Source organism: Bombyx mori, chromosome 23, assembly GCF_030269925.1.
Source record: "Bombyx mori chromosome 23, ASM3026992v2".
Lineage (NCBI taxonomy): Eukaryota > Metazoa > Arthropoda > Insecta > Lepidoptera > Bombycidae > Bombyx > Bombyx mori.
The window spans coordinates 3124686-3143319 of record NC_085129.1 but is presented as its reverse complement, the minus strand read 5'-3'; the positions used below and the strand labels follow the sequence as shown (position 1 = coordinate 3143319).

The following is an 18634-nucleotide window of genomic DNA, read 5'->3' as shown; positions in this document are numbered from 1 at the left end:
CTAAGCAATAATAAATAAAAGCATTAGTTTTACGACCGGCCGTCTGCCTGATCCACGATGTCCATATATCAATTCCAAAGTACTATAAGAGAGGAGTTTTTCTGTTTCTTATTTTGATGTTTCTATTACTTCAACACTTTCTGGTTCCAGTTGCATTTTATTATTTAAATCATTTATACTAAGATTTAGATATTAAGATATGAAAAAGATGCAAATATCATATTTTATTAATTTTTCTGTATTTTTATTATTATATCTGACGCTGGCAGTAATGTCCGGAGCATAATTAATCCGTTGTGTATCCAGTTAGATACATTTGTATATTACTTCATTAGATGAAGGATATGTCACAAGACCTAGAAAATCTATTTGCGTTTATAAGCTTCTACACTGTACGTAGTCTAAATGTGTTCTTAGAATTCACTGTGCAGAGAGTCTATGATTTCTATTGCATATACCGTGGAACGAATTTGCCGCCCACCTGGTTTTAAATGGTTACAGGAGACCACGAATACCACCACGCACCCAGAGACATAAGATCTAAGTCTTATTGCATAGTACCATATAACGGCTGTCCCATTTCTAATACTGGAACGCTTTTTTGTTTTGCGATAAAAATACACAGTGTCAAGTAGGTACCTAGTGGGGAGATGCTGTACCATTTCCCATGTAACGTAAAGTATAGAGAGCATCGCTAGACACATCGTAGTTTTCAAAGAAATATCAAATCTTTCAAAAGTAAGAGATATCGAGAAAAGTAATCAGAGGATATTATAACTCATTCTTTCCATTCATCCATTTTATATATTTACATTGGTTGTATAAAATGGTTTCTTTGAGTTTATTATTAAAAAAAATTGTATTCGTAAGAATGTAATTGTTTATTTCTCAAAGGACTCCATTTAATGCATCGACGTCCACTACTATACTATCACCTATATCCTTTCCGTCGTCATCATTTTGAGCGTAGCTTGGAGCGACCGCAATGCAGTACAGCTGTAATAAACGAAATAGTGGCTTAGTACCAATGATAATAACCTTTTTTACCTACCTAACCGCCCTTCGACCGAATTAGTTCTCGAAAGGCTATTCTGGCTCGTCATGGCTGGGGGAGAGAATTTGTTAACATCTACTCTAGAAAAAGCAGTGCTTCGTTGAATCTAATAACTGATCGGAAACAATGAGAAGATCCAGCGAGAAACTCAGTGGGTTGTTTCTGGGAAAAAAAATGACCGAGGCAAGTCACACAAATTTAGCCGTAATCTGGATCTATGTGTATTATGAGAAGAGACTGAAACAAATAGATATATAAGTTTACATAAATAGATATTAAACATATTTGACGAATTTTTATCATTTTCCGGGGCGCTACTTACTGCACTACTAAGTCAGTTGAGTATTCTACTAAAACGTGCAAAGGGATCGCGTTTTGAGTGCTGTTAATTTATGGTACCCTTAAATGTAGTGGGTAGGCTGTGCCCTTACACCCAACTAAGCTATAAATAAAGAAAATAATAGCCGAAGATTGAAATGGAACTTTAATTCATTGACAAAGGTATATCTATCGTTCTTTAAATCGCCCAGAAATTAATAGTCTAGTGATTATTAAATTTAACTTACCAAGCAAAGCAGTAGAAGTAAATTGAAGGCTTTCATTGTCGCTTGTATGTTTCACGTTTCGTTTGGATGAACTAAGTGCTCATTATATTATGTGATGTGGCATTTTATATACATCGAAAGCGGAGCTCAGCACCTGCGCAAGTGTCAGTTTAGTAAGAATAGTTATTTTCATTCAGTTTTCAATTGAAATTAATGCAACAATTAGATTTATTGAATACTGATATAATTGATAACGGTGATAATTTATTTTTTGTTTTGTTTTTATATAACAAGCCTCATATAATGAAATTGTTTTGAAAAGATGCATTTGCGTTGTTCGACCCTATTGAATGACCCATTGAATTCATTCCCATTATGTTATTGTTCGCATGTGGTTTAAATGTCTTTGTTTATGTATAGGCGGCTTGTAATTATTATGAGTAATAAAAAAAACAGTGTCTCAATGAATATGAGAATAGATTTTGCATGCTGAAAATTTATTATTATTTTTTCCTTTAAATATTAACGTCATTTCGCCATTGTTGCTTATTTCAGTGTTATTCGGCGGTCAAACATTTTGTAGTAGGAAATTCGGACAAATTTAATCGTCATCTCAAGTAGAATGGCCTTCTAATACGTAAAGACCTCAGACCGGAGCAAAGTAATATGTATTAAGTCTCTTTACAAACAAGTCGTATTTTTCATGGCACACTTTGGCTTGAAGACGTTCTACAGCAGTATTCTGTACGATTGCTTTTATTTATCAGTTAGATGGATAGATGAGGTCACGGCCCACCGGATTTTAAGCAGTAACAGTTACAGGAGCACCTATATCGTCTTCTCGCATTAAAACTGTATAATTTCAAACTTACAAATTTTACAGTAGAGTGTTTTAAAGGTTTAACATGTGATATTTTTAATATCTCATCATCATCTTTAATTATCTTTGCATTCCGATAGAGGCACCCGTCACGTGCGGACGTGCTCATCGACCACTCGATCGCCCGGTCTTTGTTTGCCCGGCTTTTGTTAGCCCGGCCATTGTTCGCGCGGCCTGTGTTCGTGGTACATCTGCCGACTAAGTGCTCTTCCTGGAAGTTTTTATTTGTTTTGTTTCCTTTTGTTGTTTCTGTGTTCGTGGTACATCTGCCGACAAACTGTTTTCCTGGAAGTGTTTAATTGTTCTGTTTCTTTTTGTTATTTCCGTTTTGTTGTGTTTTTATTTGTCCTGTAGTAATCGTGCCGCATCGCCACCTGTGTTCAATAGAACCGCTCAGGTCCGAGAAGTTGGGGCCTCGCCGCAAGGCGAGTGTTTTCAAGACCCGGGGCCGCCCCACTTGGGCACTCAGCGATCATGGACGCTGTATTCGCGGAATTCCTCCGACTTCGCCACCCACAGCTCGCCTCAGAGTTTCTGGCCTTCAAGGCCGACCACACCGCGAGCCCTCTCGTGGACTCCGCCGAGCTCGCTGCTCCTGCGTCGCCTGTACCTGCGTGCAAAGCTTCTGCATCGAGCACCGCAGCCTCCGTCGTGCCTGCCGTTCCCGCGTCGCCTATACTGGCGAGTAAAACTGCTGCGTCGTCCGCCGTAGCCACCGTTCCAGCAGCGCGATCATCCGCAGCCTCCGTCGTGCCCTCCAAAACACCTGCTCGTAGGTCACCTGCGCCCGCCTCCTCGTCCTCCGACTCTGACTCGGAGATGGAGGTCGACCTCGCTCCCGCCTCATCGACGGATGGATTCACCCTGGTACAAAAGGGTAAGAAGCGTGCCGCGGAGTCTCGAGCTCCCGCGGCCGCTAAAATTAGCAAAGCCGCGAACGCGTCGCGCCCCCGCCCTCAGACTCCCGTTGCGCCTCCAGCCCGTGCCACTCCGTTGCCGCGTCCGGTGGCACAAAATAAAACCCAGACCCCTCCCCCGGTAATCCTCCAAGAGAAGGCAGCTTGGGATCGAGTTTCCCTGGCCCTTAAGGCCAAAAATATCAACTTCACCAATGCCCGTAACCTCGCGAACGGCATTCAAATTAAGGTTCGAACACCCGACGACCATAAGGCCCTCTCTTCTTACCTCCGTAAGGAGCGTATAAGTTTCCACACGTATACGCTCCAAGAGGAGCGCGAACTCCGTGCCGTCATACGTGGCATCCCTAAAGAGTTGGATGCCGAGCTAGTCAAGGCCGACCTTCTCGAACAAGGCCTACCGGTTAACTCCGTACACCGCATGCACACAGGTCGCGGAAGGGAGCCATATAACATGGTTCTCGTCGCCCTCCAGCCTACCCCCGAGGGTAAGCAAATATTCAACATCCGAACGGTCTGTAGCCTTTCCGGAATCGCCGTCGAAACCCCACACAAGAAAGGCACACCTAGCCAGTGCCATAACTGCCAATTATACGGGCATTCTTCCCGTAACTGTCACGCGCGCCCCCGATGCGTCAAGTGTTTAGGAGATCACGCCACGGCCCTCTGCACTCGCGATCAAAAAACCGCGACGGAACCGCCTAGCTGCGTCCTGTGTCGTACACAGGGTCACCCCGCAAATTACCGCGGATGCCCCCGAGCCCTGAAAATAAATCGCCACGTCGCCCGCCAAAACCGCCTCCGAGCTTCCGGCCCAGACATCAAAGCCTCGGCACCCTCTGTGTCGCAGGCTAAGCCAGCGTTCGTTCCGGCGCCGGTGCCCAGTGTCTCGGCTTGGGCGAAACCGCTGCCGTACACGAACACGGTTACAACTCCCTCCTCCGCAATTCGTCCCGCCCCCGCAACTCGTCCCTCTCCCGCGACTTGCCCTCCGACCGCGTCCGACAATCTCGCTTTAGCGATCGACTTCTTTCAGTCGATCAACTTTGAGCGCGTTAACGCTTTGGGCGACGCCATTCACGCTGCCTCCACTGCACAACACTTTATCGCCGTTGTGCAAGAATACGCCGACGTATACGCGTCATTAAATACGTACGTCCTCCCCTCACTCCGCCGGTAATCAATGGCGTATATAAGTAGAATAAAGCCCCTATCCGTAACGATAGGATTTTTTAACGCTTACGGTCTCGCAAATCAACGTGATCAGATTTCTGACTTTTTGCGTGACCATCAAATTGATATCTTTTTAGTGCAGGAGACCCTACTTAAGCCCGCGCGCCGTGACCCTAAAATCGCGAACTATAACATGGTCAGGAACGACAGGCTCTCTGCTCGTGGTGGTGGTACCGTCATTTACTATAGAAGAGCCCTGCATTGCGTCCCGCTCGATCCTCCCGCGCTCGCTAATATCGAAGCATCAGTGTGCCGAATCTCACTGACGGGACACGCGCCGATCGTTATCGCGTCCGTTTATCTTCCACCGGATAAGATCGTTCTAAGCAGTGATATCGAGGCGCTGCTCGGCATGGGGAGCTCTGTCATTCTGGCGGGCGACCTAAATTGTAAACACATCAGGTGGAACTCACACACCACAACCCCGAATGGCAGGCGGCTTGACGCGTTAGTCGATGATCTCGCCTTCGATATCGTCGCTCCGCTAACACCGACTCACTACCCGCTAAATATCGCGCATCGCCCGGATATACTCGACATAGCGTTATTAAAAAACGTAACTCTGAGCTTACACTCGATCGAAGTAGTTTCAGAGTTAGATTTAGACCACCGTCCCGTCGTTATGAAGCTCGGTCGCGCTCCCGACTCCGTTCCCGTCACAAGGACTGTGGTGGATTGGCACACGCTGGGCATCAGCCTGGCTGAATCTGATCCACCATCGCTCCCGTTTAACCCGGACTCTACCCCGTCTCCTCAGGATACCACTGAAGCCATAGACATCTTAACGTCACACATCACCTCAACATTAGATAGATCATCGAAACAAGTTGTAGCGGAGGACTTCCTTCACCGCTTCAAATTGTCCGATGATATTAGGGAACTCCTTAAAGCTAAGAACGCCTCGATACGCGCCTACGATAGGTATCCTACCGCGGAAAATCGTATTCGAATGCGTGCCCTACAACGCGACGTAAAGTCTCGCATCGCCGAAGTCCGAGATGCCAGATGGTCTGATTTCTTTGAAGGACTCGCGCCCTCCCAAAGGTCTACCGCTTAACTCGTACTCTCAAATCGGATACGGTAGTAACTATGCCCCCCCTCGTAGGCCCTTCAGGCCGACTCGCGGCGTTTGATGATGACGAAAAAGCAGAGTTGCTGGCCGATACATTGCAAACCCAGTGCACGCCCAGCACTCAATCCGCTGACCCTGTTCATGTAGAATTAGTAGACAGTGAGGTAGAACGCAGAGTCTCCTTGCCACCCTCGGATGCGTTACCACCCGTCACCCCGATGGAAGTTAAAGACTTGATCAAAGACCTACGTCCTCGCAAGGCTCCCGGTTCCGACGGTATATCCAACCGCGTTATTAAACTTCTACCCGTCCAACTCATCGTGATGTTGGCATCTATTTTCAATGCCGCTATGGCGAGCTGTATCTTTCCCGCGGTGTGAAAAGAAGCGGACGTTATCGGCATACATAAACCCGGCAAACCAAAAAATCATCCGACGAGCTACCGCCCGATTAGCCTCCTCATGTCTCTAGGCAAACTGTATGAGCGTCTGCTCTACAAACGCCTCAGAGACTTCGTCTCATCCAAGGGCATTCTCATCGATGAACAATTCGGATTCCGTACAAATCACTCATGCGTTCAACAGGTGCACCGCCTCACGGAGCACATTCTTGTGGGGCTTAATCGACCAAAACCGTTATACACGGGAGCTCTCTTCTTCGACGTCGCAAAAGCGTTCGACAAAGTGTGGCACAACGGTTTGATTTTCAAACTATTCAACATAGGTGTGCCGGATAGTCTCGTGCTCATCATACGGGACTTCTTGTCGAACCGCTCTTTTCGATATCGAGTCGAGGGAACCCGCTCCTCCCCACGACCTCTCACAGCTGGAGTCCCGCAAGGCTCTGTCCTTTCACCCCTCCTATTTAGCTTATTCGTTAACGATATTCCCCGGTCGCCGCCGACCCATTTAGCTTTATTCGCCGACGACACGACTGTTTACTATTCCAGTAGAAACAAGTCCCTAATCGCGAAGAAGCTTCAGAGCGCAGCCCTAGCCCTAGGACATTTTCCGGACAGTGGTTCCGAAAATGGCGCATAGACATCAACCCAGCGAAAAGTACTGCGGTGCTATTTCAGAGGGGAAGCTCCACACGGATTTCCTCCCGTATTAGGAGGAGGAATCTCACACCCCCGATTACTCTCTTTAGTCAATCCATACCCTGGGCCAGGAAGGTCAAGTACCTGGGCGTTACCCTGGATGCATCGATGACATTCCGCCCGCATATAAAATCAGTCCGTGACCGTGCCGCGTTTATTCTCGGTAGACTCTACCCCATGATCTGTAAGCGGAGTAAAATGTCCCTTCGGAACAAGGTGACACTTTACAAAACTTGCATAAGGCCCGTCATGACTTACGCGAGTGTGGTGTTCGCTCACGCGGCCCGCACACACATAGACACCCTTCAATCTCTACAATCCCGCTTTTGCAGGTTAGCCGTTGGAGCTCCGTGGTTCGTGAGGAACGTTGACCTACACGACGACCTGGGCCTCGAATCTATACAGAAATACATGAAGTCAGCGTCGGAACGGTACTTCGATAAGGCTATGCGTCATGATAATCGCCTTATCGTAGCCGCCGCTGACTACTCCCCGAATCCTGATCATGCAGGAGCCAGTCACCGTCGACGCCCTAGACACGTCCTTACGGATCCATCAGATCCAATAACCTTTGCACTAGACGCCTTCAGCTCTAGGAGCAGGCTTAGGGACCTCGGTAACCGTACTCGTCGAACTCGACAAAGAGTTCGCCGTGCAACCTAACCCATGAATCAGCCCGCTGAGTTTCTCGCCGGATCTTCTCAGCGGGTCGCGATTCCGATCCGGTAGTAGATTCATTCGCGAAGCAGCTACTCTTGAGTTGTTAGGTCTCCTTCGGAGGCGCTCGGGCAGCTGTTAGCAAATCCCACCCCTCCTGGCTGAGCCTTTGCTCGCCCACCTGTCCTGGTGAAACTGGAAAGGCCTCCGGGCCACCAGTAATCCTTCAATCATAAAAAAAAAAAAAATTATCTTTGCAACATTTATTTTTTATTTTTTACCAGTTAGGTTATCTGTCTTTTAAAGTAAGATAAAATTATGTGTTAATTTTGTTAATAGTAGTCAAAACATAGGTAAACTAAAAAAAAAAACTAAAACTAAACTACGCTCTTTTGACAGTATTTATGAGAAAAACGCTGGTGATACCAAATGATTCCGCATATTAACTCAATTTCGAATATTTTTGGAAATTGCACCCTTTTAATGCGAAAAGACGATATATTATGACAACAAAGTAAATAGCACCACCCATCTTGAGATAATTATGAGTTCTAAGTTTTATATTTACAACGGCTGCCCCACGTTTCAAACCGAAACGCATTATATGCTTTAGGGCAGAAATATCTAGGGTGGTGGTGATACCTATCCGTTTAGGTCACAAGACTGTCTACCGCAGGTAAATTAGATTTTTAAAACACGACGTTATTCTTTCCTTTAGGAATTCATTCGTGAATCTATATATTAATACATAGCAAAAACTTTGTATCCCTTTTTACGAAAATTGCGCGGACGGAGGAGTATGAAATTTTCCAAACTTATAGAGAATATAGAGAAGAAGTGCACAATGTAAATATATTTTTAAAATAATGCATAAAAGATACATTAAATCAATAAAGAAAACATTACACACACTACATACAATGTATTTGAAGCACACACGCATGCACATTAAATCAATAAAGAAAACATTACACACACTACATACAATGTATTTGAAGCACACACGCATGCATACTATTTATTGTCATACTTTTGTTCTTGACGTCTGTTGTCAAATTGAGATTAAATATTGTTTGTCTTTGTTAATATTTTTATAGCGTAGTCTTGGTGAAATTTGTGATTATAGAAGTATATAAAAATCGGTAAAAAACTTTTAAGTTAAACGGTTTTATTTTATGTGCACTGAAAACTACAAAATAAATAAATAGTTACTTACCTATCAACCTACGTAGGTCATCTCGGTCATTAATATCTCTGATGGTAGTGGTTGTCATAACATGAACCATGTCAGCGGCCGAAAGGCAGTTCATGAAAGAACACTAACACCAGGGTTTGCTTGGTAGGTAAACTAAGCACACACTATAACAAGTAGGTATTTTGACCTTCTAGTTCAGAAATATTTTAGGACTAGGCAGAATAGCTTTTAGGCATATTAGACTAAAATAAAAACGTGGGGCCCATTATTATTTCTGTATTACTTTCTACTATACTAAGTGTGGATTGTATGGACTTATTATAATCGTCATCATCATCATCCTAGCGGCTTATCCCGGTCGCATCCGAAACCTCATAGCTCCGGAGTCCAGGGTCCGCTGAATCGACTTACTATAATCGTAACTGGAGGTTTTGACCATCAATAACCAGCCGTGGCGGCTTCACCAGCGAACGCCGAGCTCATGATCTACCAAAGTATAAGATATGCTCTACCATAGGTATGATTTCAGAGGGGCCCCACGTTTTTATTTTAGTCTAATATGCCTAAAAGCTATTCTGCCTAGTACTAAAATATTTCTGAACTAGAAGGTCAAAATACCTACTTGTTATAGTGTGTGCTTAGTTTACCTACCAAGCAAACCCTGGTGTTAGTGTTCTTTCATGAACTGCCTTTCGGCCGCTGACATGGTTCATGTTATGACAACCACTACCATCAGAGATATTAATGACCGAGATGACCTACGTAGGTTGATAGGTAAGTAACTATTTATTTATTTTGTAGTTTTCAGTGCACATAAAATAAAACCGTTTAACTTAAAAGTTTTTTACCGATTTTTATTTTCTTGTTTTTAGTATTTAGTGAAATTGTCTACCGAATATTCCTCATTCTATTTAATTCATTCAGTGCATCATTATTACATGGTTTCTTACCTGATAATTTAGTACAATCTAATTCCTCAATACATAGATAGCCCTTCCAGAGACTTGACTCGACTTAGAGCCACGTATACTTGTCCTTCCTCAAACAATTTATAAGCCGCTAGGATGATGATGATGACGATTATAATAAGTCCATACAATCCACACTTAGTATAGTAGAAAGTAATACAGAAATAATAATGGGCCCCACGTTTTTATTTTAGTCTAATATGCCTAAAAGCTATTCTGCCTAGTCCTAAAATATTTCTGAACTAGAAGGTCAAAATACCTACTTGTTATAGTGTGTGCTTAGTTTACCTACCAAGCAAACCCTGGTGTTAGTGTTCTTTCATGAACTGCCTTTCGGCCGCTGACATGGTTCATGTTATGACAACCACTACCATCAGAGATATTAATGACCGAGATGACCTACGTAGGTTGATAGGTAAGTAACTATTTATTTATTTTGTAGTTTTCAGTGCACATAAAATAAAACCGTTTAACTTAAAAGTTTTTTACCGATTTTTATTTTCTTGTTTTTAGTATTTAGTGAAATTGTCTACCGAATATTCCTCATTCTATTTAATTCATTCAGTGCATCATTATTACATGGTTTCTTACCTGATAATTTAGTACAATCTAATTCCTCAATACATAGATAGCCCTTCCAGAGACTTGACTCGACTTAGAGCCACGTATGCTTGTCCTTCCTCAAACAATTTTGAGCCCAAATATACTACTGCATGGTCGACGGTGCTGCCCTGCATTTTATGGACGGTGGATGCCCGTGACAAAACTAAGGGCAACATCCTTCTTTCAGCCGTACCATAATTGAATTTTGCTGGAAACTGTATGGCTTTAGGGTAAATAGCGTGCATGCCGTTACATTGCACGCCGGCAAATCCCGAAGTGAAAACGCTGTGGTCACCTTGATGCCATGAAGCCCGAATAATTCTAGCAACGTCATTAATACTAATGAATACATTTGGAATTTCAATTCTTTCAGGTTCACCGTTTTCAGGTATATCTGGCACACTAAGTCGTATTAAGTCTTGTTCACTAATCTGGACATTTTCGTCAATGCGTACATCTCTATAAAGTGGGTTATTTCTAGTTAACCATCTTAAAGCGCTGTAGAATTTTTCGCGAGATATTGTGAACTCTCTTGTGATGTTCAAATTCTCCAAACGTTCTGTAACTACAACGATACCCACCTGGCTGGAAGATCTTGGAAGCATATTAGGTAATCTTTCACTGACCTCAAATATATCTTGGGCAAACAACACTGCTTGTCCGCGGAAACCGTACTGCCCGTATAGCCCAGTAAATTTTACGATTTTAACAAGCGGGATGATTCTGCACAGCAATCGCTGCTCTGCTTGCGTCAGCGCTTGAATCTCATCTGGTATTGAACCTGGATCCAGATTATTCCAGTACGCCTTTGATGGTGCTATTGTTTTATTACTGGTCACATGTGTTTGGCAGCGCGAACATAAAAGTAATGTTGTTTTTGAAGACAGTTCTGCAGGTAGATATCCTAATACAGCTGTGTTGTAACGTACAGTATGAATTTGGTTAGGATATCAATGCTTCGTGCAAATGTCACAAACGTGTATACACGATGTGTTAATGGCATTTTCAAACGCTTGTACATGATCTTCAGCTCTGCGTTGCTGTGCACGCTCACGTTGGTTATTTAACCTGTCGTGGCGTTGCTCAGGTGTTTCTGAAGCTTCTAACTCCTTTCGTCTCTCACGCCGTCCTGTTAACCTGGCCTCATGTTGCTCAGGTGTTTCTGACGCTAATAGTTATATTTGTCTGTTACGTTGTAATCTTAGCCTGGACTCATGACGCTCAAGTGTTTCTGACGCTATTAGCTCTCTTCGTCTGTCACGTTGTTATGCTAGCCTAGACTCATGACGCTCAGATGTTTCTGATGCTAACAACTCTCTTTGTTTGTCACGTTGTGATGCTAGCCTGGACTCATGACGCTCGGGTGTTTCTGACGCTATTAGCTCTCTTCGTCTGTCACGTTGTGATGCTAGCCTGGACTCATGACGCTCGGGTGTTTCTGACGCTATTAGCTCTCTTCGTCTGTCACGTTGTGATGCTAGCCTGCACTCATGACGCTCAGGTGTTTCTGACTCTACCAGCTGCCTTTGTCTCTCACGTTGTGCTATTAACCTGGTATCATGTTGCTCAGGTGTTTCTGTTGCTAACCGTTCTCTTCGTTTCTGTAGTCAAATGTGGGTTTCATTTTCACTTTCCTTTGCACGTTTCGTTCTATACTTTTCTTTTGCCTTTTCAAGCCTTCTTTTTCGTTGTGTAGCAGTTTCGTTTTTATTTTTGTTTGCTTTTTTATTTATTGTTACCATGTTGTTCCCACGATTAAGGGGCATTTTGACGGTCGACCCCGCCAGAAGTCCAGCAAAGGGGCAAGGCTTAATATACAACAAGATGCGCCCAATCTTGAGGGGGAAGCGCTGACGACATTACATTTTTACCCACCCTAATGCCATACAGTCCTCGGCACGTTTTAACCTATTACCTTAACTTGGGTGGTATAGCTACCGCTTACTAACGAGGTATCTAATTACCTAATTTTTTTTATCTGCCCCTCTAACGTCACACAATCTTGGACGCAACTGTTCTCGACACGACTAATCATGCCCCCACCTAATACGCCATTTTGTAACTTGTAACACCTAATACGAAATTTTGACATAATGACAGTATTCTGCTAGTGTAGTCCTATTATTTGATACCCATATTGTGGTGGTTGTGGAAAAATATGTACCTAGTCCGCCATATTGGAACGGCGTCCATCTTGAATTTTAAATTTTGACATAATCATCGTGTTTTACTAGTGTAGCCCTTTCATTTGATACCCATATTGAGGGGTTTAAGGAAAAATATGTAATCCGCCATTTTGTATCGGCGGCCATCTTAGATTTATAATGTCATTGATTTTATTATATTGTATTGTCATCTAAATTAAATGTGTGTACCAAATTTCAGATCAATCTGACAACGGGAAGGTGCTTAAATTTCAATTTCTAATTTTGACCCAAATAAATAAAAAACAAATTCCGTACAGGTCGAGCTAAATAAAACCGTTTAAAAATACAATCATAATAGTGTACAAACTTACAATTCCAATTAATTATAGTCGAATTTCGACTACTGCGGGACCTCTAGTATGTGTTAAATATGTAATGATTAGTAAAACTGGTATGTGTCATACGTAATGATTAGTAAAACTGGTATCTGTCTACGGGATTCGAACACCGGCACATTCGCATCGCTTGATGCACTAGGTGTCTTATCCTTTCAGGCCAGGACAGTGTCTTTGAAACACTAATTTAAAAGAATACAATATATCCTAAGTATTTTCTTTAGTTTCCTCGAGTCATAGACATAATTAAAACTATTGTTACGGTTTAATCTCTACTTAGTATTGTCATTAGTTACTTCGATCAGAAGACCGTGATTGTGGAACGTGATTATATCCAATTTAGTAACTTACTTTACGTATTAGCATTAATTAACTACTTGATGTTATATAAACTAAATTTGATCCTTCCTCACGTGCCAAAGATTTTATGAGAAACATGCTAGTAAACAAAACGTTTATTTACACCGAAAGACGCCGATCATCGGAGATGATGTGTGAACAACTGATAGCTCGCGTCATTACCTGCGACTACGGGGCTACGAGTTTTTGCTCATTTCCACTGATTTCCTATAAATAAAATAAAAAAATAAAAAAGACTTTTATTTCTTGCTTTTCATACCAAAAAAAATTTACACTATTAATATGCATGCAAAATCATTCACATTTTTAAATTTATTATCCAATATTCAAAATAATTAACGAAATAATTTTTAATTGAATCTTGATTATGATTTTTTGATTATGTACATGTTACATGCACATAACAATAACATGATTTCCTATAACTGAAAACAAAGCTTGACGTAACATAAATATATATGCCGCTCCGTAAATATGCCATCAAAGTTCTGGCGGTGGGAACGTCAAAGATTTTTTTTTTCTATTAAGACACACAGATGAAAAATTGGTTTAAAAAAAATGGTGCGCGTGCAACTTGGTGCACGTAAAGAAGTGCATCTTCTTTTGCGGTGTGCAGTATTGTGGTTTTCTTTATTTTTCATTCTTAAATCAAATATCTCTTGTAATAGGGATTGCTTTGTGTAAGAAAAGTGACCTAGCTCGCTTTGTCCTTTGCCTCTCTTCACGGTCGAGTGGTTCGCGAGGTGCTCTGTCTATTTTTGAAGTGAAACTCAATGAAACGAAAAAATTAAACGTAAAGTTAAAATATCAATTCACAGAGGGCGGTACCTCATACTATAAAAGATGATTTACAATTATTTCTATGTAGTTTGTCATCAACAGATGTCGCTGCACGTAATTTCAACAATTCCTGAATCGCGATGACGAGATGTTACACAGTTGATAGACGTTCTCGTATTTCTCTTGCCAAATCATACTTATAGTAACCGGCAAACTTCTTGGGCAAATGACCTTGACTGCGCAGAACCGAATTTTAGATCACTTTGGTGGTGAGAGTGAGGCGCGACGGCAGGGGAAATCGTATCGAGCGCGTTATTGGTAGATCAGTCGAACCTTGCGTCCCGCACCGCGCCCTCGTTCCGCTTGCTCCCAAAAGTACACTTGCGTATAGTGAAAAGTCTATCGTTATTAATCGTTAAGTTATTTGTTATAATTGCTTGTTGACTTTGTTGCCATTGCTATTTGTTGAGTGTTTGTTGATTTTTTATAAAAAATACACTATGCAGTGACAAACTGGTGTAGTATTCAAAAGAAAGGGTAGAAAAATTGTGTACGACGTATATTGCTTCATTATAAAACAGGGGAAGAATGAGACTTCGGAAGCAACAAAAACATCAGTGAGTACTGTTAGGTGCATTATTAACGAAGCTAAAGGCACTGGCTTGCTCGCCGTGTTTCGGACTCCAGGTAAGAAAATATCAGGGAAGAAGAAAGTTACCGGAATGGATAGTTTCATTCAATCTGTAATAAAAAGATGTAATCATAATAACTACATAACAAGCAGCGAAACTCCGTACCGTAGAAAGGCTTCGAAAAATTTAAAGAAGATATAAATTTTAATGGCTCGGAATGAAGGTCCGACGAATTATGAAAGAGCTAGGCTTCAGATGAAAAAAAAAAACAGAAAATAATCGGAAGCTGGTAATTGAAAAAAGTTACATTCGATTACTACGAATCGAATATCTTCAAAAAATAATTAATTATAGACAAAAAATAAGACCGAACCGACCGAGTTATAAACTACACCGATGAGCCCTATGTCGACTCATCACGATGATAGCGACTCGGGTGATGAAAACAGTGATGATGATGATGGTAAAGATTATGATAACGAAAAAATAAATTACAAATACCAACTTCGCTTCAACCAAGACCTGGCAACAGCTCTAGTTTTTATTTAATAGAAGGAATATCTATTTTACCCCAAGATTCAATTATTAAAATTATATTTTTTATAACCTATATTTTTTATTGATGTTCTAATAAATATATAAATAAATACATATGTTGATTTTAGTAATTTAATTGCATTATGACGCGGAGTAAATAATGTTTTTGCACGTGAGTGTACCATGCGCGAACTTACCCCCACTACGTCAATAAATGCTCAAGAAGTTTACCGGCTATTATACCTGGCGCAGACATACCGTGATCATGCAGGCGGTTCCCCCAGTGTGAGGCTGTTCCATCGCACTGCGGAGTGGTTGACGGTTGACCCTTGCGATTATTCTTAATTTACATAAGTTTCACTTCTAGTGTGTGTGACTTGCACACACACATTTTTTTTTTAAGTGAAAACTTCTTTAGAATCGTTGTGATTTCAAACCGGATGCAGCGGAAAAAACGACAGGTAAGAGACACAAATACAAAAATGTGTAGGATGAAGCCAGCAAAGAATGAGACAGAAATATACATACTATTGAAGTGAAAACTTCTTTAGCATCGTTGTGATTTGAAAGTCGATGAAACGAAAAAGCGACAGTAGAAAGTGACGGACACATACATTTATAAGATTTAACGTGGAAGAAAATGAGATAGGAAGCATTACAGTGTTTTTTTAATACAGCGCCATTTATGAGGTGGTTTATTAATAATGTTTATGAAATTATTGTTATTATTTTTAATTTAGGATAATACTTGAAGTTAAGATTTTAATTCACAGAGGGCGTTAGCTCATACTATAAAAGTTGATGATTTGCAATTATGTACTTGGTCTACTAAGGAAAAATTTTACATACATATACATAAGATAATTGTATTTTAGTTTTTGAAGGTTTCACTTCTATCACGTGTGAATTGCATACATGTATTTTTTTTTTCACTCTCGCTCTTCCTAAATTGTATCGTCTCTCTCTAGCCGTAACGAATCTGTCGTGAGTTAAATTTTACTCTCAATGCGCCTTAAGAAGATCCCGCCTTAAGAAGATCCACTTCAAAAAGTTCCACAAATATTTATTTAGAGTTAATTCAAATGTATGTACAGGTAATGGCTGTGAAAATCATAAAATTTAACTATCTCGTATGGATAAAATGTCTATATCTAGACGATTAACTTGTTTTCTTAATTCGAGCAGAGAAACCGTATTCTGTGTGTGTGTGTCTTCTTTAGAACCGTTGTCTTTAGAAACAAGATGAAAGAAAAACAAAACTCGAAAAGCGATCCAAACATCTAAAGGAGAGAATGAGGTAGAATATATGTCACTCTATCCCTTTCTTAGGCCGCGAATGTTTGCTTATGAAATACATACTCGTATTGGGTATTTTACGCGCGCGTTTTACCTGAAATTAAAACGTCAACAACATCGTTATCGTTATAAAATTAATCGTTACGAAGTTAGTCCTTATGGGATAAGGTGATGAAAAAAAAGAAGAATAGATAAAGTAACGCTCAAATCGATCGGAAGATTTTATGGACAATTTATCAGTATTATCTTTTATAACTTACCACGCACATAGTCAAGAACAGATTGAAGATTTTCGTTTTTGCAGATATAACATGTGCACGTTATTAACAGCTCTTGTATTGTAGTTAAATTCAATGAAATCACTAGTTATATACTGGAAAGTACTGAGGAAAATGTCATATTTAACTGTTGATGTTTTGACAGGTGCAAGTCATCAGTCCACATACGTGTTAACGTGATTTACTGTATTCACTTCGATTACCTTAAGTGACGTCACGTTCAATAAATATAAGTTATACACTAAATAAATCATGTTATTTAAATTTAATCTGAAGCATTCGTTAAATGAATCGCGCTTTAAATAATTATCAACGAAAACATGAGTAAACTCTGCAGAACTGGTCATCGTTCTCGTCGAACACGTCGCTTGCGACGCAGGGCTCGGCAAATAAATTAACCCACAGAGCCCACTGAGTTTCTCGCCGGATCAGTGGGTCGCGTTTACGTGGTAGATTCTGCGAAGCACTGCTCTTTTGCTAGGGTTAGTATTAGAGAGGTCAGGTTTAAGCCCCGTGAACTCACCTACTAGTTAAGGCTACGCTGAAATGGCTTCTCAAGACCTAAAGATTAGGTAGGAAAAAAAATATTTTGCAGAAACTTAGCGTGAACGTAGGCAGTAATCAGATTATCATATTAATACACACAATTATTCTATTGAAGATGTATTGTGACGTAGTTAGAGATGGACCGGGTGTCTAAAATAGTTGTCAATAATCTTTGGTAATGCTAAGATTTTTACCACATGTTGAAACGGTACAAAGCTCGCACCTATTACAATTCTGACCATTTCACATCCGAAATGCATGGTGTCATCCCAAATACATTCAGAGAATATAATTCACATTAAATATTAGGAGGGTAAAGTCGATGTTAAAGAAGTGTGGCAAAATCGAAAGTTAAAGAGACAAAAGGGCAAGGGGTTTGAGTTTCCAAGTCAAACATCCCCCGGGGAACGATTCTCAGGTTCAAAACTTTACAACAGAATTTACACTGCTGAGGTTTTAGGCCGTTTTAGTCGTAAAGGAGGATAACGATTGTCGTAGAATTGGAATTCGATTCATTAATATTTAATTATTAAAGGATCCATTTGATGACAAAATTTGCTATTTTTTGTTGTCATTATTATGGACGGTTGGGCCAACTTAGTGACAAGGCAAGACAGACGCTGACACTCTTATTTCTTCTTCTTCTCGCTCTTATACCACATTATGTGAAGTCATCGAAGAATATCCTGTTATCATACTGCATAGGGATTTAGCAAATTATTATTTGCGTAATTACTGGTGGTAGGACGTCTTGTAAGTCCGAAAGGGTAGGTACCACCACCCTGCCTATTTATGAAGTGAAGCAGTAATGCGTTTCGGTTTGAAGGGTGGAGCAGCCGTTGTACTGTAAAAACTGAGACCTTAGTACTTATGTCTTTTTTTTTTTTTTTTTTTTTTATTGCTTAGCTGTGTGGACGAGCTCACAGCCCACCTGATGTTAAGTGGTTACTGGAGCGCATAGACATCTACAACGTAAATGCGCCACACACCTTGAGATATAGTTCTAAGGTCTCAGTATAGTCACAACGGCTGCCCCACCCTTCAAACCGAAACGCATTACTGCTTCACGGCAGAAATAGGCGGGGCGGTGGTACCTACCCGTGCGGACTCACAAGAGGTCCTACCACCAGTAATTACGCAAATTATAATTTTGCGGGTTTCATTTTTATTACACGATGTTATTCCTTCACCATGGAAGTCAATCGTGAACATTTGTTGAGTACGTATTTCATTAGAAAAATTGGTACCCGCCTGCGGGATTCGAACACCGGTGCATCGCTTCAACACGAATGCACCGGACGTCTTATCCGTTAGGCCACGACGACTTCAAGGTGTGTCTCGAGGTGGGTGGCGGTATTTACGTCGTAGGTGCCTTTGGATTCCGGTAACCACTTAACACCAGGTGGGCCATGAGCTCGTCCACCCACCTAAGCAATAATA

General features: G+C 41.3%; 3 long non-coding RNA genes across 4 annotated transcripts in view; 2 read left to right on the top strand and 1 right to left on the bottom strand.

The window, feature by feature from the left end:
* Positions 1-18634, top strand: part of LOC119630301 (uncharacterized) — a 69684-nt gene that overhangs the window by 4385 nt on the left and 46665 nt on the right. The gene's annotated exons all lie outside the window — the stretch shown is intronic.
* On the bottom strand, positions 782-16749 carry LOC105841302 (uncharacterized). The gene is made up of 3 exons (XR_005246139.2): positions 16631-16749; positions 1621-1753; positions 782-996 (listed from the first exon to the last, which is right to left on the bottom strand). It is a non-coding gene; the product is annotated as an uncharacterized LOC105841302 (long non-coding RNA).
* On the top strand, positions 10154-12682 carry LOC134201069 (uncharacterized). Its single transcript, XR_009976234.1, has 2 exons — positions 10154-10833; positions 12609-12682. It is a non-coding gene; the product is annotated as an uncharacterized LOC134201069 (long non-coding RNA).